The 15117-nt window shown below is 39.6% G+C and overlaps 1 pseudogene; it reads left to right on the forward strand.

Moving 5' to 3' along the window:
• Nucleotides 1-12535: 12535 nt before the first annotated feature.
• LOC122065999 overlaps nt 12536-15117 on the forward strand; it is a 6570-nt pseudogene continuing 3988 nt past the window's right edge.

The following is a 15117-nucleotide window of genomic DNA, read 5'->3' on the forward strand; positions in this document are numbered from 1 at the left end:
CTTGGGCTTATTTTTATTTTCTGACTCAGCGTTTGCGTGGGTTGGTAGTTGGTTTGGTGGGAAATAGGTGGGGGATGTTTCAGGACGGCTAAGAAAGACATAAACAAGATTAGGTAATACTTGTACATCATTAAGATTCACATGTTTTATGAGGTGAGTTCCTTTGCCAACTCATCTATTCCCATGGATTTATCAAAAGTCACCCTTAAGACTAGTCTAATGACTGATCACATGACACTAATGAGTGGAGAAAAATGTCCATTTCCTACACTAGACAAGAGTTGTTGCGAGGGTCACTATATATTCCCTATTGTTACTGGATTGGACAAGAGTTGTATTCTTTAGGAGGTGATATTTTTGGTGTATATTCTTGGGGTAAGGCTGTGTAGTTTTTGCATATGTTGGAGCCTCGTGCATTAGGGACACTTCTTTTTTTATTTTATTTTTTTGTTTTTTTTTTTATACATTAATATACATTAAGTAAACCTTATCCCCATGAATACTAGAATAGCCTAGTGGTGGTAGCTTCGGCTTGTGGAGTCGGCACCCAGGGGAGGAGGTCGTGGGATCGAATCTTGTCGTACGCATTGTGTGAGTGTGTGTGTGTTTTTCGGTCTTAGGATTATGGATTGTGCGGATTGTGAAATGATCAGAACTAATGAAATAAGATCCCCCATTAAATAGGATGAACTTTTAGTTCCTAAGAAGGTCGAAGGTTTGACCCTCCTATCACTATCTTTTTTTTATATAAAAATAAGTAGATTAGTAGTCAGTAATAAGAATGGCCTAGTGACCCCTTATGGGATCCTTTGTCCAGCTCTAATGTGACATAAGAAAAATTCTAATAGAACAAACACGAGTGCTCTAAAGAAGGTGACGACGTGAAAGATAACGGTGTAGAAGAGAATCTACTTAGACCATAGGAGTACAATTTAGAATCTAACCATAGGCCAAACCTAGATAAATCCATAACCACCCCTTTGGAAGCAGTACTAAATCCTTGATTCTTTAAATTATCTTCATGCCATTGGTTTCTCTAAGTGTGACATGAATGATTTTTATTGGTTCAAGCAATTGTATTTTAACTTCTAGTTGTACATGAGAATCCTATCTTGTAGAGTAACCCTCTTTTGTGTTTCCTACATTTTTGGGAATGATTTAGGGAGGAGAAGTAGAAAATAGTCAGGAGGTTCGAACTTGAGACCTCCTGATGAGCATGGGCTTTTTGTGCACCATAGCTCACCAACTGTGCTAGGTAGTTGTTGTTCATCTCCATTTTTGAGTTTAAATTCGTGGTTGAATCAGTTGGTTCTAATTGGAATAGACCTATCCTAATTCCGGCTATTTTGACACAACAAATTCAAGGGTTGAGGGTCAATTCTGTGGTTTTTGGGATCGATTTTGGCCAATTCCGACAGCTCTTGACTAGAATCAGCAAGGACAAATTTGATCTCCATTTTCGAGTATCCACAGCTAAATCAGTTGATTCAAATAAGAATCAGTCATGATAGGTCCCAATTTCGTATGATCTATAATTGTTGATTCTAGGGTGTTTGGGACTTGATCGTTGAGTTTTCAGTTGTGAGGACCAATTCTAAGGGTTTTGAGAGTGATTCCATCCAATCCTGATCCAAATCGCAATCAACAAGGAGAATTTGTTTTTCAATTCCGAGTTTAAAATTCTTGGACGAATCAGCTGATCATGACTGGAATGACTTTATCTAGGGTTTTGGGGACTAGATCGCTGGGTTTTCATATTTCAGGGCTTATTCTAGGGTTTTTTGACAGTTGTTGACGTCAAATCGGAATCCGCATGGATCGTATCGATCTTTGATTATAAGTTTAAAATTCTTGGTCAAATCAGTAAATTCTAATCCGAACCAACAGTGATTGATGGTTCATGCCATTCCAGAACAATCGATTCTAGGGTTTTTGGGATTAATTCTGTCAAATTCCAATTTGATCTATGTCAATTGGTCGGTTTAATCCAATTTCGGTTAGACTGCACTAGTTCAATTTAGTATTTGGCCAAACCAAAATCAAACCATTAAGATAAAGTTTGATTTTGTCAAATTGATTCAGTCTTTTATTGGGTAGACTTAATGGGTTTTTATCAGTCCATTATCGAGTTTTACCAATTCGATTTTTTTTTTTATCAGAGAAGGTGGAGAAGCTCCTCCACCAAGCGATACTATTGAAAGCACTTGAAGAAGTCTTTCCTGCTTTTAAGTAAAGCAGGCTGTACAAAAAAGTTAGGTAGTTCTAACCACCACATTTTAGACAAATGAGCTATGGAAGCTCCTCTATCTAGAACATGAGCTTCCAGATTACATGACCTAGGGATATAACAGAAAAGAACAGATTCAAAGCTACTACATAAAGTGACAATATCAGAAACTATAATATTGGTGGCCCAATCTGAAACTGTAGCGGCGCCATTTAGGCAAGTGATTAACCCAAGAGAGTTAGAACAACACTGAATTTTCCTCAAATCAAGACTTCTAGCAAGGAGGACTCCATCTCTAAGAGCTTCCGCCTCCATTGAAGATGCAGAGAAGTTCCTACTTGGTCTACCAATTCGATTTCAGTTGTTCATAGATATTACTAAAAATTCATGTGAAAACTTTCCTTATTAGTGATTCGGGATCGGTCTAACAGATTCGCCTATTCGAACTGAAAATTGACATGCATTGATGTCGAAGAAAAGTTGGAACACCTCTTGAGAGTGGTGTATCAAATCTTTTCGTAGAGCGTGTGTGTGAATGAGTTTGTTACCTTCAATTTTCCTTTCGGTATGAGGAATTGAGTCTTCTGAAACGTGTTGATGGTCCCATTTTAGATGAAATCCATTTCTACCCTTACTTTAAACACTTGTTAAAAAAACGTAGTACATGAGCTTTAATCATATGAAATTACTTTTTAAATTCCTTTGAATCAATCAACTAGGGGTGTCAATTCTAAGCGTGCATCGATAGGCCCGAATGAACTCGACACATTTATGGTCTGACCTAGATCGGCCGGATTAATAAACATGTCGGGCGGGCATTCATGGTATAGGTAGCTAGCCTGTTGGGCATCCGACCGAACTGATACGTTTATATGCTCGACTTGAACCGACTCGTTATAGCCTAACTCAGCCCGACCCCCTTTAATACTACATAAAATTCCTATTGTGCCACTACTAGTAAGAAACTAATTAAGCTTTCTTACATTTTGCTTTGTAGTATGATTTGATTTAATTAAGCATTATTTATAAGTTGTAATGGTCATAATCCCTTCTTTTATTTTAAAAAAGAACAATTATAATCTCAACCCACCTAAGAATAGAATTTTAGGGTAGGTAAGTTTAAGCCCGTTTAGGCTTAAATAAATCCGTAGCCCGGCTAAAGCCCGATTAAGGCCCGTTTAAGGAAGCCCGATTAAAGCCCGACACCGATCGGTCCAATTATAAACCGTACCATGTCCCCCAAAGCTAGGCCCGTTTGCTTAAACGGGCGTTCACGATGCAAGGCTTTCAAGTGGTCAAGCCCGATTAGGCCCGACCGAGACCAGGCTGTTCCGACGGGTTGACACCCCTACAATCAACTCTTTGAGACCTTACCAAAAAAAAAAAACTCTTTGAGACCGTCAGTATTTTAGGTAATAAAAGTAGGTTGCAACACTTTTGTAACTCACCTAGGTTACAATTAGTAAAACCGATAAAAATCCTTTGAAATTCTAATCTGGTGCAATAATGTGCAATACCCCCTGCAAAGGTCAACACGTGGACAAAGCGAAGTGAACGGATCAGATTAGTCCTCCATTAATACAACCCCAAACCAATTGTCCTTCACCTTAAACCGAACCATATCAGAGCAAACCAATTCGATTGGGAGCAATTTTGAATTAAAACCTGAGAAAACTCCCTCTCTCTTACGTCTCTCTCCCTAGGGGTGTCAACCGGTCGGGCCGGTCCGGTTTCAATCGGGCTTAATCGGGCTTGAAGACTTTCAAAGGCTACACCGTGTCCGCCCATTTAATTAATCGGGATTAGTTATTGATGGAATGGTACGCTTTATATTCGGTCGGTCGGCCTCGGGCTATAATCGGGCTTTAGTCGGGCCTTAACCGGGCTACGGGCATGTTTAATGTTAAACGAGCTTTAACCAGTTTTTAAACGAGCCCTCTTTAAAATGTGCTCTTATATTCTGACCCACTCATACAAGCCCAAAAAAATGACAATAAAACAATAAATGATACCAAATATAACCATTATTTAAAATGTGAACATGTCTTTACTTTTTAATTTGGGGGGTAAAATAGGTATTCTACAATCAATAAAGGCAGCTAGGCCGGTGCACAATAGGCCGGTCTCAGTCGGGTGTTAAATGGTCGGTCTCGGTCGGGCGCCCGACGGTCCAAATAGCAAAACCGAAACCGACCGTTTATAAATGGGCCGAGCTCAAGCCTGACACGTTTAATAAATGTCCGATCCAGGCCGGTCTATAAACGGTCGGTCCCGATCTATTTAATCGGTTCGGGCCACGAATTGACACCCCTATCTCTCCCTCTCTACCCTAACTCGATTTGAATTTGCTCACGAAGGTGCTGCGCACCCAGAATCTCTCTCTCGCTCTCACGAAACTCCCTGCTCACTCGCTCGAAGCTCCCTGCTCACGAAGAGATCCTCTCTGCTGACAAGATAGGTTCTGGGCGCTTCTATCTTGGTTGTCTGCAGCTCCCACAATTCTCTCTCTTGATCTGTCTTGGTTCCCAGAATCTGTGCGTGAAATTGAAACCTGGCAAAGACCCCTAGTTCTATCATCTTCCTGGGCAACCTACACTCTCTCATACAGTTGGGACTGCAACCCTGAGGTATGAAGAACAACCCCTTACTTTTTTTTGGCTTTTGTTTTTTTTGGGTAGATTTTTCTTGTATAGCAGAGGAAAATGTCATGTAAATGAAGCTTTTACTGCAGACTTGATTTTGGATTTGATTCCTTGGATTTATTTCAGAATTTTGCTTTTTGTGTTTTCATTAAATGCTTTTTTGAATTTCTCTAGCGGTAGTCTTTGATATTTGTGACTGTAGACTAATTTCTCTAATATTTTGTTATAAATGAAGAATGCCGTTTAATCCTTTGAGTTCAGGAGTTTTTTCCCCTCTCTTCATTTCATGATTCAGAATACTGATAACATGATTTCATTTGGAGGCTTTCCTTTTATTAGTTATGGGAACTAAAATACAACTTTGCACTACTTGATCTGATGTAGGTAAGATATTTCACACCAGTTTGGGTTCCAAATAGATATTAGGAGTTCCTCTGCAGGTTACTTTTTTCTGCTATTGTCGTGTTCATTGAATGCATCCTTATATTGAACTGTGCCAATGAAGCATTTACATATAATCAAGATTTTTTCATCTCTAACCCTCTACTATAAAGAACCCAAACCTAAGATCAGCATTTAATGTGAAGTAGCTGATGTTTTTCTATGCATTTGTTTGCTCAAAATTACTTTCAATGGAATAACCTAATCTGCTTCTTTCTATTAAGTAGCTGATGTTTGAAGACCAATATTTTTTTTCTATTAAGTACATTCAGTTAATGAGGATCCTTATGTTTGTGTTATTAAAAGCATTCAGTTTCATTGGATCTTTATTTTTATGCTTGACAATACATCCGGGATTCTAAGCATTTTTATTGATTTTTAGCCTCTAATGTATTAACAATCTTTTTTGTAGGTAAGGAGTCTTTAGCTTAAAATGGTAGAGCACCTGGGTTAATGCCCAGGTTATGGTGGTTCAAATCCACCAAGACTTTGAAAGTGAATGAATGTGTTCTACCTTATTGCTGTCATGTGCTTCTGCTGGTTTTCCAAGAGTTGGGTTTTTTTTTTTTTTAGTTTCTGGTGATGAAATTGCTTCTGCATTTTCAAGGTTTTTCAGTCTTGAGTGAAGAAGCTCTTATTTAGGTTGTCAGCTTCTTGGAGATGGTTCAAAAACCTTGATCTAAGATTGGTTTGACATTTCCTGCATTCTGTTTAGGGCAGTCTTGGTTTACTCTGCCCTGAACTGAAGGGTGCATCTAAGGTGAATACAGTTCCAGTGATTTTTGTTCTGTCTGTGAATCAGAGTTTTATTGGCCTAGAGCCTAGAACTGTTCAATTTGAACCTGTTATTTCAATACCAAAAACTCAGATTTCTTCCAAATTTCCAGTTTATGGTAGTTCTGAAACTGGTTCTGGCATTTTACCTATATATTCATTTGAGATTAAGTGAGGCTCTGAAGAAGGATTTTGTTCTGGTAGTTCTGTGGTTGCATTTCACATCTAATGATGATCTAGAGTACAATATAGTTGAGATGAAAATGAATTGAGAATTCTAATTTATTTATTTATTTTTTTTTTTGGTATATAAGCTATTGTGATCTTAAATAAATATTTTATTAAGGCAATATTGGATGTCCTGTGATGTCCTACCATTTTATTGCCTTCTTGTGATCTTAAATATTTTTTTTTCTATAGCACTTGTTCTCAGAAATAGTTACTTGAAAGGTGGTTTTTTTCTGAGCAGGAAGTGGTTTCTGGATTTAGACAGAACTAGGCTTCTGTTGTGTCAAACAGTTTCAGTAGGAAGATCATTTTTCTTTGCATGACCTCTTGTGATTGGCTTTGTGGCTGTGTATAGTTACAGAACTGGCTCTGATCTTTAGGGCTTGTTATTCTTCATTGGTAGTAAAATCTCTCCTTAATTTGTGATCGTGGCTTCATTTGTTTCCAGGAAAAAAACCGTTCCCTATTTTTGTGGCTTTTACCTAGAAACAAGTGAAATAAAAGATGAAGTGGAGTTCCTAAAGTTGAAATTTGCTGCTTTAACACATTGACTGTGCATTAGTATTGCATAAACTCTTTTCTAAGATGGAATGAGAAAGACATTCATAGATCTTAGAAGGAAGCCAGACCATGACCTTAGGATTTTTAGCACGAGAAATCTGCTTCTAATCTATTACAGTAATACAAACCTAGCAAACACAAGGGAGTGCAATTTTTGGCAATCTAAAGTGGGCTGATTGATGTATGCTTTCTTCATTTTCTGCATTTAATAAAACAATTGAAACAAACCATCTAGCTTGCTTCCATTTGACACACACACACACACACACTTCTCATAAGTTGTTTTTACTACAACTCTGGCTTGCTCTTTTGAACTCAAGATTTGAACATGGAAGAGAGTGAAGAGGGGTGAGGGAATACAAGGTTTAGATATGATGACACTAAATTGATGATCAGAAATGGATTACCATTACCAGTAGCTAGACCCAGTTGCCAACCCAGACAAGAAATAAAGATTTGAATTTGGGAAGAAAACAGAGAAGAGCCCAACAGGTCTAGGTTTTCCTCTGTTCTCTTTCTAAGTTCATAAGCAGTTGAGCTAAAAATACAGATTTGACCTTTGATTGGTTGGAAAGTCCTTCATCCAGGAGACCAACCCTTTGCACCAAAAAAAAAAAAGAAAAAGAAGGAAGACCAACCCTTAGTTTCCTCCCTCTATCCTTCTCCTTACACTGTGAAACATCCCTTCCGAACCATTCATTCATAAGAGTTTTGGAACCTCCAAATAAAAAAACCCCTCGACACCTTAAATTTAAACTTAATGGTCCCTAAGCCCTCTCTAGAGGTGATATGTGATGACATCATGGGTTTAATCATTACTCTTCTCTCTCTCTCAAACACCATTAAATTTGAGGACATAGTTGATATTTGACCTTACATTTACAGAACAGGGCAGAATTCAGAAAAGCTCTGGACTGTATTGAAGAACTATCAATTGAATACTATTCTCTCTCTGTCCTTGGTGGATTTTCATTCACCATTTCTTTCATTTTAATTGAATACTATTCTGATGTAGAACAACCAAGCTGGTCGACTTGATAACGTTCAAGTTAACGGGAAGATTTACAAGAAATCTGAGACAGTTGAAGAAAGACCACCGAGCACAAGCTCTTTACTGAAATATTCAAATCCAAGATGATTACACTTCTCTTTTGACCCATATTTAAACAAAGAAAAAGAAATAAAAATAGAAACTCCAACCTATTGAGCCAATCACCATCAATCACCACCTCACCCTTACTAACAATAGAACATTGGATAACCTCCCCTACTACTTTCTTTCATTATGCTAATCACCACCTCACACTTACTACCAATAGATTATTCACCTACCAACCTTGGATTACTAGCTACAAGTGGAACGTGGGCAGCAATCCAAACTCTTATGGAAACTAAAACTGGAAATCCTCCTTCCTTATTGAAGAGACCAGCCTTTATCTTTGTACGCTCCGCATCATTCCCTCTCACTTGACAGAAGACTCGTCCTCGAGGCTATTTCAGGTTGCAGTGTATTATCAGGAGCATGATATTGGAACCAGTCTGCAACGTTGAAGGTACGTGAAATTGTCCAATCTGACGGAAGATCCACAACATAGGCATTGTCATTGATCTTGCGGACGATCCGAAATGGTCCTTATTTTCTTGGACTTAGTTTATGGAATGTACCAGATGGAATCCTCTCCTTGAGCAAGAATACCATTACCATGTCGCCAACTGAAAACATCTTGACTCGACGATGCTTGTCCGTGGCTTCCTTGTATTTGGCATTGGACTCTTCGAGGCGTCGCTTGCCTTCGGATTGAATATTTTTCACCTGTTCCGCCATGTTTTCAGCAGCAAAACTTGTGGTTGGGAGTCTTGGCAGCGATACTAAATCCAATGCATGCCTTGGAACCGACTGATATACCACCGAAAAAGGAGAGCGACCAATCGATCGATGGATTGCACTATTGTAGGCGAATTCAGCTTGTGCTAGAGCATTGTCCCATTGCTTGGGTTTATCACCAAATATACTACGGATGAGATTTCCCAAGGTACGATTGACGACCTCCATTTGACCATCGGTTTGTGGGTGCGTTGTACTATTGTAGTTGAGACTAGTGTCAAAACGTTTCCACAGAGTAACCCAAAAGTGAGCTAGAAATTTGGAGTCATGGTCAGAAGTGATGGTCTTGGGTAGGCCATGGAGTTGTACAATCTCTTGAAAGAACAACTTAGCTACATGCGACGCATCTGACATTTTCTGACAAGGCACAAAATGTGCCATCTACAAGAATCTATATACCACCACAAGAACATAATCTTGACCCTGTTGTGTACAGGGAAATCCAAGAACGAAATCCATCGACAAGTCTTCCCAAATAGTGTTAGGCACAGGAAGTGGCATATAAAGTCCTGTGTTTTGGCTCCCACCCTTTGCTATTTGGCAGATTGCACATTTACGAACCAAATTTCTGACATCTCGCTTCAATTGGGGCCAATAATAGCGTTTCTCCAGGCTAGCAACCGTCTTATCTCGCCCCAAATGGCCACTAAGTCCTCATCCGTGTAAGTCTCAGATCAATTTCTCACGCAAGGAGCTACGCGGAATACACAATCGATTCCTTTTAAATAAAAAACCACCTTGAATATGGAAGTCGACAGTGGGTTGACGTGAAAGGCACTTCTCCCACAAGCCACTGAAATCTTCATCACACTCATATAGCTCTTTAAGGCACTCGAAACCTACCACTTCATTTTGCATGGCGACAAGTAAAGTGGCTCGTCGACTTAAGGCATCGGCCACCTTATTTAGGGCGCCAGATTTATGCTTGATGGTGTAGTTGAACTTCTCCAGATAGGATGCCCACCGAGCATGCATTTTGTTCAAACGTTTCTGATTCCGAAAGTGCTTAAGACTTTCATGATCTGTAAAGATAACAAACTCATTAGGTAGTAAGTAATGCTCCTAGTTCTTGAAAGATTGAACAATTGCATACATCTCTTGCTCATAGGTGGTCCACTTCTGCCGAGCTTCACAAAGTTTCTCCCTAAAGAAAGCCACTGGCCGAACTTCTTGTGATAAAATTCCTCCAATTCAAACCCCACAGGCGTCACATTCGATCTCAAAGACCTTTCCAAAATTTGGTAGCACTAGGACTGGAGCGGAGGTCAATTTTGTTTTAAGTTCGGCAAAGCTTCTATCGCACTCCTCGCTCCACAAGAACTTCCCTTTCTTCAAACAATCACTAATAGGGGCAGCCACGCTACTGAAATTGTGAATGAAACGACGATAGAAAGAGGCTAGCCCAAGAAAGCTCCGTATCTCCAAAATCTTCATAGGAGTTGGCCATTTCCTCACCGCACGGACCTTCTCTTCATCCACTTCAATGCCATTGCTACTAACCACAAAACCCAAAAACAACAAATGGGTCTCGAGAAAAGTACATTTTTTTTAGTTAGCGTACAACTGGTTTGCCCTTAATACTGTCAGAACCTCTCGTAAATGATTAAGTTATTCAGTTGTACAACGACTATAAATTAGGATATCATTAAAATATACAACTAGGCACTTGCCAATAAATGGTTTAAGTATCTGATTCATAAGCCGCATGAATATACTAGGTGCGTTAGATAAGCCGAACGGTATCACTAACCACTCATAAAGCTCGTCCCTTGTTTTAAAGGCAGTCTTCCACTCATTGCTTGGTCGGATCCAAATTTGGTGATAGCCACTTCGGAGATCAATTTTGGAAAATACTTGTGCACCATCGAGATGATCTAGCATGTCGTCAAGCCGGGGAATAGGAAATCGATACCGAACAATTATTTTGTTGATTGCCTGACTGTCTACACACATGTGCCATTTGCTGTCTTTCTTTTGCACTAACAATGCTGGAACCGCACAAGGGCTCATGCTTTCCCGAATATATCCCTTCTTTAATAACTCATCGACCTTCTCTTGAAAGATGGCCGCCTCGTGGGGGCTCATACGATAATGAGGAAGGTGAGGTAAACTCGCTCCTAGCATTAGGTCAATGTGATGTTGCACCTCCCTCAATGGGGGTAGTTGATCAGGTAACTCCTCTGCGAAGAGCTCTTCAAACTCTCCCAACAATGCTTGAATTGGTTTGGAAACTCGACTCTCTTATGGTGTCATTTCCCTTGAAAATCAAGGCATAACAACCATCTGCTTCCTTCAAGTCTTTTCCAAACACTGACTCTGAGAGAGCCAATGAAATTAATGATTTGTTCCCACCTTTTGGCAGGTTGTTGTGCTTGGACTTGATGGGTGGTTTTGGATGCAGGGCTATTTTGCTCCCTTGCCACTTAAAGACAATACGTTCTTCTTCCCTAGTAGTTTGGCATCAACATCGAACTGCCAAAGACGCCCCAATAAAATGTGACAGTCGTCCATGTCGACAACGTCGCAAAGCACGTCTTCTTTGTATGTCTTGCCGAATGCAATGGGAACCTTGCACATCAGGGTGACTTCGATCACTGGTCCACTCTTGATCCACCCAATTTTATATGGTGAGGAATGTGCTTCAATTTTCAGTTTCAAGTGATCAACCAAAGCTTGGTAACAATATTCTCTGTACTTCCATTATCTATTATCACATTGCATAACTTGTTATTCACCAAGCAATGGGATCGAAATATCATGTGGCGTTGGGAGTTCTCATCTTGCTTGGCGATAATAGCAGACGCCGAACAACACACTGACTTCTTCTCCTTCTTTATTGGCCACCTCAGCACCATCTTCCTTTGAATCTGAGAATTCGTCGGCCAAGGGCTTATCTACGAAATTCACAGATTTTCGTTGAGGGCAAGCATTAGACCGATGACCTGGCTCCCCACAACGATAACACTTTATTGGCTCAACTCGGTCATATGGGTTCCTTGCCTGTGTTGAGGTTGTGGCTGTCGAGGTTGATTTACTAGCGGACTTACTTCCTTCGCCGATGTTGACTGGAGCCCCGTTCTGACTCACTGGTTGGTTTCGAGCTATCGGAATCATGGTCTTGCCAGCATCTACCAACGTTTGTTTGCCTTTGTCTAGATCATGTCGACTTCCTTTAAAGGAGTTGGCTTGTTGACTTAATGATCTCTCGATCTGAAGTGCCATATTTTGGGCCTCCGCAACACTCCAAACGGGTTGCAATGCAATGCGATCTTGAATAGAATATTGTAGACCATTCACATAGCGTGCAACTTGTTGTTCTTCGCTTTCTGTCAAGTTGCAACGTGATTGTAGCCGCAAGAACTCGATGGTATATTCTGTAACGTTCCACCCCACTTGGTTGCAATTTTGAAATTGCCAATAGATAAATTGACACTGATCGGGTGGTAGAAATATTTTCCGGAGGAGTTGCTTCATACGATGCCAAGATCGAACGGGAGCCTTACCTTGGCTTGGTCTCGACTCTTGTTCGTGGCTCCACCATGCAGCAACACCTCCCTTCAGTTAATAAGCCACCAGCTTTTACTTGGCGATCTTCAGCCACATCCATGAGATTAAAGAATTGTTCAATCTCGTACTCCCAATCATAGTATCCTTTGATGTCAGTATTGACAGTAACGGGGATGCCAAGGACATCGAACTCCATTGTTCTTGGCTGCATCTGGAAGGTAGTCGGGATCTTCCTCGGAGCTGGTGTTTGAATCACCAAGTCCTTCGACAATGACGTGTGGTCTTCTTGGAACAGGTCCTCAGTGCAACACGTGTTGCTCACGACGAGGGGAAAGGGGTATATCGTACTTTGCGTGAGTCCGGCCTTCCGGCATGGGCTCATGGAGGGGTGCTCGAATCTCCCCCATCAAGGAAGTTTGAAACTCTCGCAACGTACGTATGAATTCTCCTTTCAAAAGTGGCTGCTGAAGATCTTCAGGATCACCACCTTCCGCCATACCAGGGTCGTAAACTTGGCTCTGATACCACCTGATGTAGAACAACTAAGTTGATCGACTTGAAAACATTAAAGTTAAAGGGCAGATTTACAAGAAATCTGAGATAGTTGAAGAAAGACCACCTAGCACAAGCTCTTTACTGAAATATTCAAATCCAAGATGATTACACTTCTCTTTTGACCCATATTTAAACACAGAAAAAGAAATCAAAATAGAAACTCCAATCTATTACATAATCCACTCCCTACCATTGAGCCAATCACCATCAATCACCACCTCACCCTTACTAACAACAGAACATTGGATAACCTCCCCTACTACTTTCTTTCATTATGCCAATCACCACCTCACACTTACTACCAATAGATTATTCACCTACCAACCTTGGATTACTAGCTACAAGTGGAACGTGGGCAGCAATCCAAACTCTTATGGAAACGAAAACTGAAAATACTCCTTCTTTATTAGAACCAATTGGAAATCCTCCTTCCTTATTGAAGACACCAGCCTTTATCTTTGTACGCTCCACATCATATTCTCTCTCTCTCTCTCTCTCTCTTTTCAGTTAAGGATATTAAAATTTTAGTACATTTGTGCAGAGCTAGAGACAACAGCAATATTAGAAAGGGTTTCCAAGAAAATTTCACTTACCCTCAGTTTCTTAAAAAAAAATGTGATACTTAAACTTACAAAAAGATATTTGGAGATAATAAATGATGCGTGTCACTCTAATGCATACATACGCACGCACAGAGAGAGAGAGAGAGAGAGAGAGAGAGAGAGACCTTAATCGATTTGGGATATTTCGGATGATCAAAGAGGTATTCAAATCTGAGAATAATGAGAGGTAATGGAAGAAGTGGAACCTTAACCCATTTGTTAATATTATCGTCAAACATTCTCTGCAGATACATGATGTTCTTCTGTTCATGAGTAACAAGTTATACAATAATTGATTCTTTGAACCAAAAAAATTGAGCATTGAACCAGTGTGGCTGATTCAGTTATACAGTAATTAATACTTTTTAACTTAAAATTTTTGTTGACCCAGTGTGGCTGATTCAGTTATACAATACTTGACACTTTTTAACTTTAAATTTTTGTAAGCTGTCTCTTTGAAAGAAACCAAGCCAGAATAAAGAAATCAAATTAACCCCATACCTCATCATCTAATGAATTGATAATTTGAAAAAATCTGGAAATTCATTCCTTTTAGATTACCAAAAAACTAAAAACACAAATACACAAAAACAGAAAAAAGAACAGGGAATTGAAAACATAGGGTACTAGGTAACAGTGCAGTCCATCCACCTAAAAATACAATACAAATTATAGTTCAAGAAGAGTCTTGGTGGATTCGAACCACCATACCCTGGGCATTACTCCAGGTGCTCTACCATTTTGAGCTAAAGACTCCTTTTATAGGTGGAAAGTATAGTCATTATACAAGAGGATAACCGAAGTTGTTAAGATGACTACCAAGAGAAAAATATAATCAGCTGATGCATCACACAAGGAACACTTGGTGATGAGCACATTTATGTGTGAAATCTAGGGTAGTAAAACATGCATTTTACATATTTAGAATGGAGCTAGCTTGGGTTTTACTCTTCAATGTTACACCTAAAGAGTCCTGTTTCTTTCCATGGTTGCGAAGAGGACGAAATTCTGAGCAAGATGGACGTGTTCAATTAAAAGTACACATTCGTTTGGTCACCCGTACAAATGATTATTCTTTTTCGGGTCACAAAAAGAATAATGGATCAGAACTTAACCGAGATGCAGAACCAGCCCGTTTACAGTTGTCCCAGGGGTACTAAAGAATATTTCAAATTCCAACAAGGATCGCTGGACCACACCCATAAGTGATTGAAGATTCGTTTTTTTGTAACAACAACTATCTAGTGTAGTTGGTGAATTGTGGTGTGCAAAATCCCTCCGTTATTAGGAGGTATTAAGTTGGACAATATCGATCTAATCAAGAAGGGAAGAAAATCGTCCAAGAGGGGGGCTTTGTGCAAGATTGAAGAATAAAGAGAAAAAAATAGAAAAAAAATATAGGAAAATCATGGGAGATCTCCTCTCCTACGATTCTCTCTTCTCTCTCCTCCACCTCACAATTGTGGCCCCCCAAACCCTAATCGTTGGTCTCTCCCTATTTCTCTATAAATAAATAAAGGTTCAAAGGGAGAGCACAACTAGTGATTATTTTTTAGCTCTCTTTTTCTCTCTTCTTAGGCGCAATTCAGTTTTAGGGTTTTATCTCTTTCTCTAGTTCTTTTCTCTAGGTTTAGTCTCTTTTAGTTCTTACTTTTTGGCTAAACACTTTTGTAATGGAGTTTTAATTAATGAATA

Source organism: Macadamia integrifolia, unplaced genomic scaffold (genome assembly GCF_013358625.1).
Source record: "Macadamia integrifolia cultivar HAES 741 unplaced genomic scaffold, SCU_Mint_v3 scaffold2178, whole genome shotgun sequence".
NCBI classification, from domain to species: Eukaryota; Viridiplantae; Streptophyta; class Magnoliopsida; order Proteales; family Proteaceae; genus Macadamia; species Macadamia integrifolia.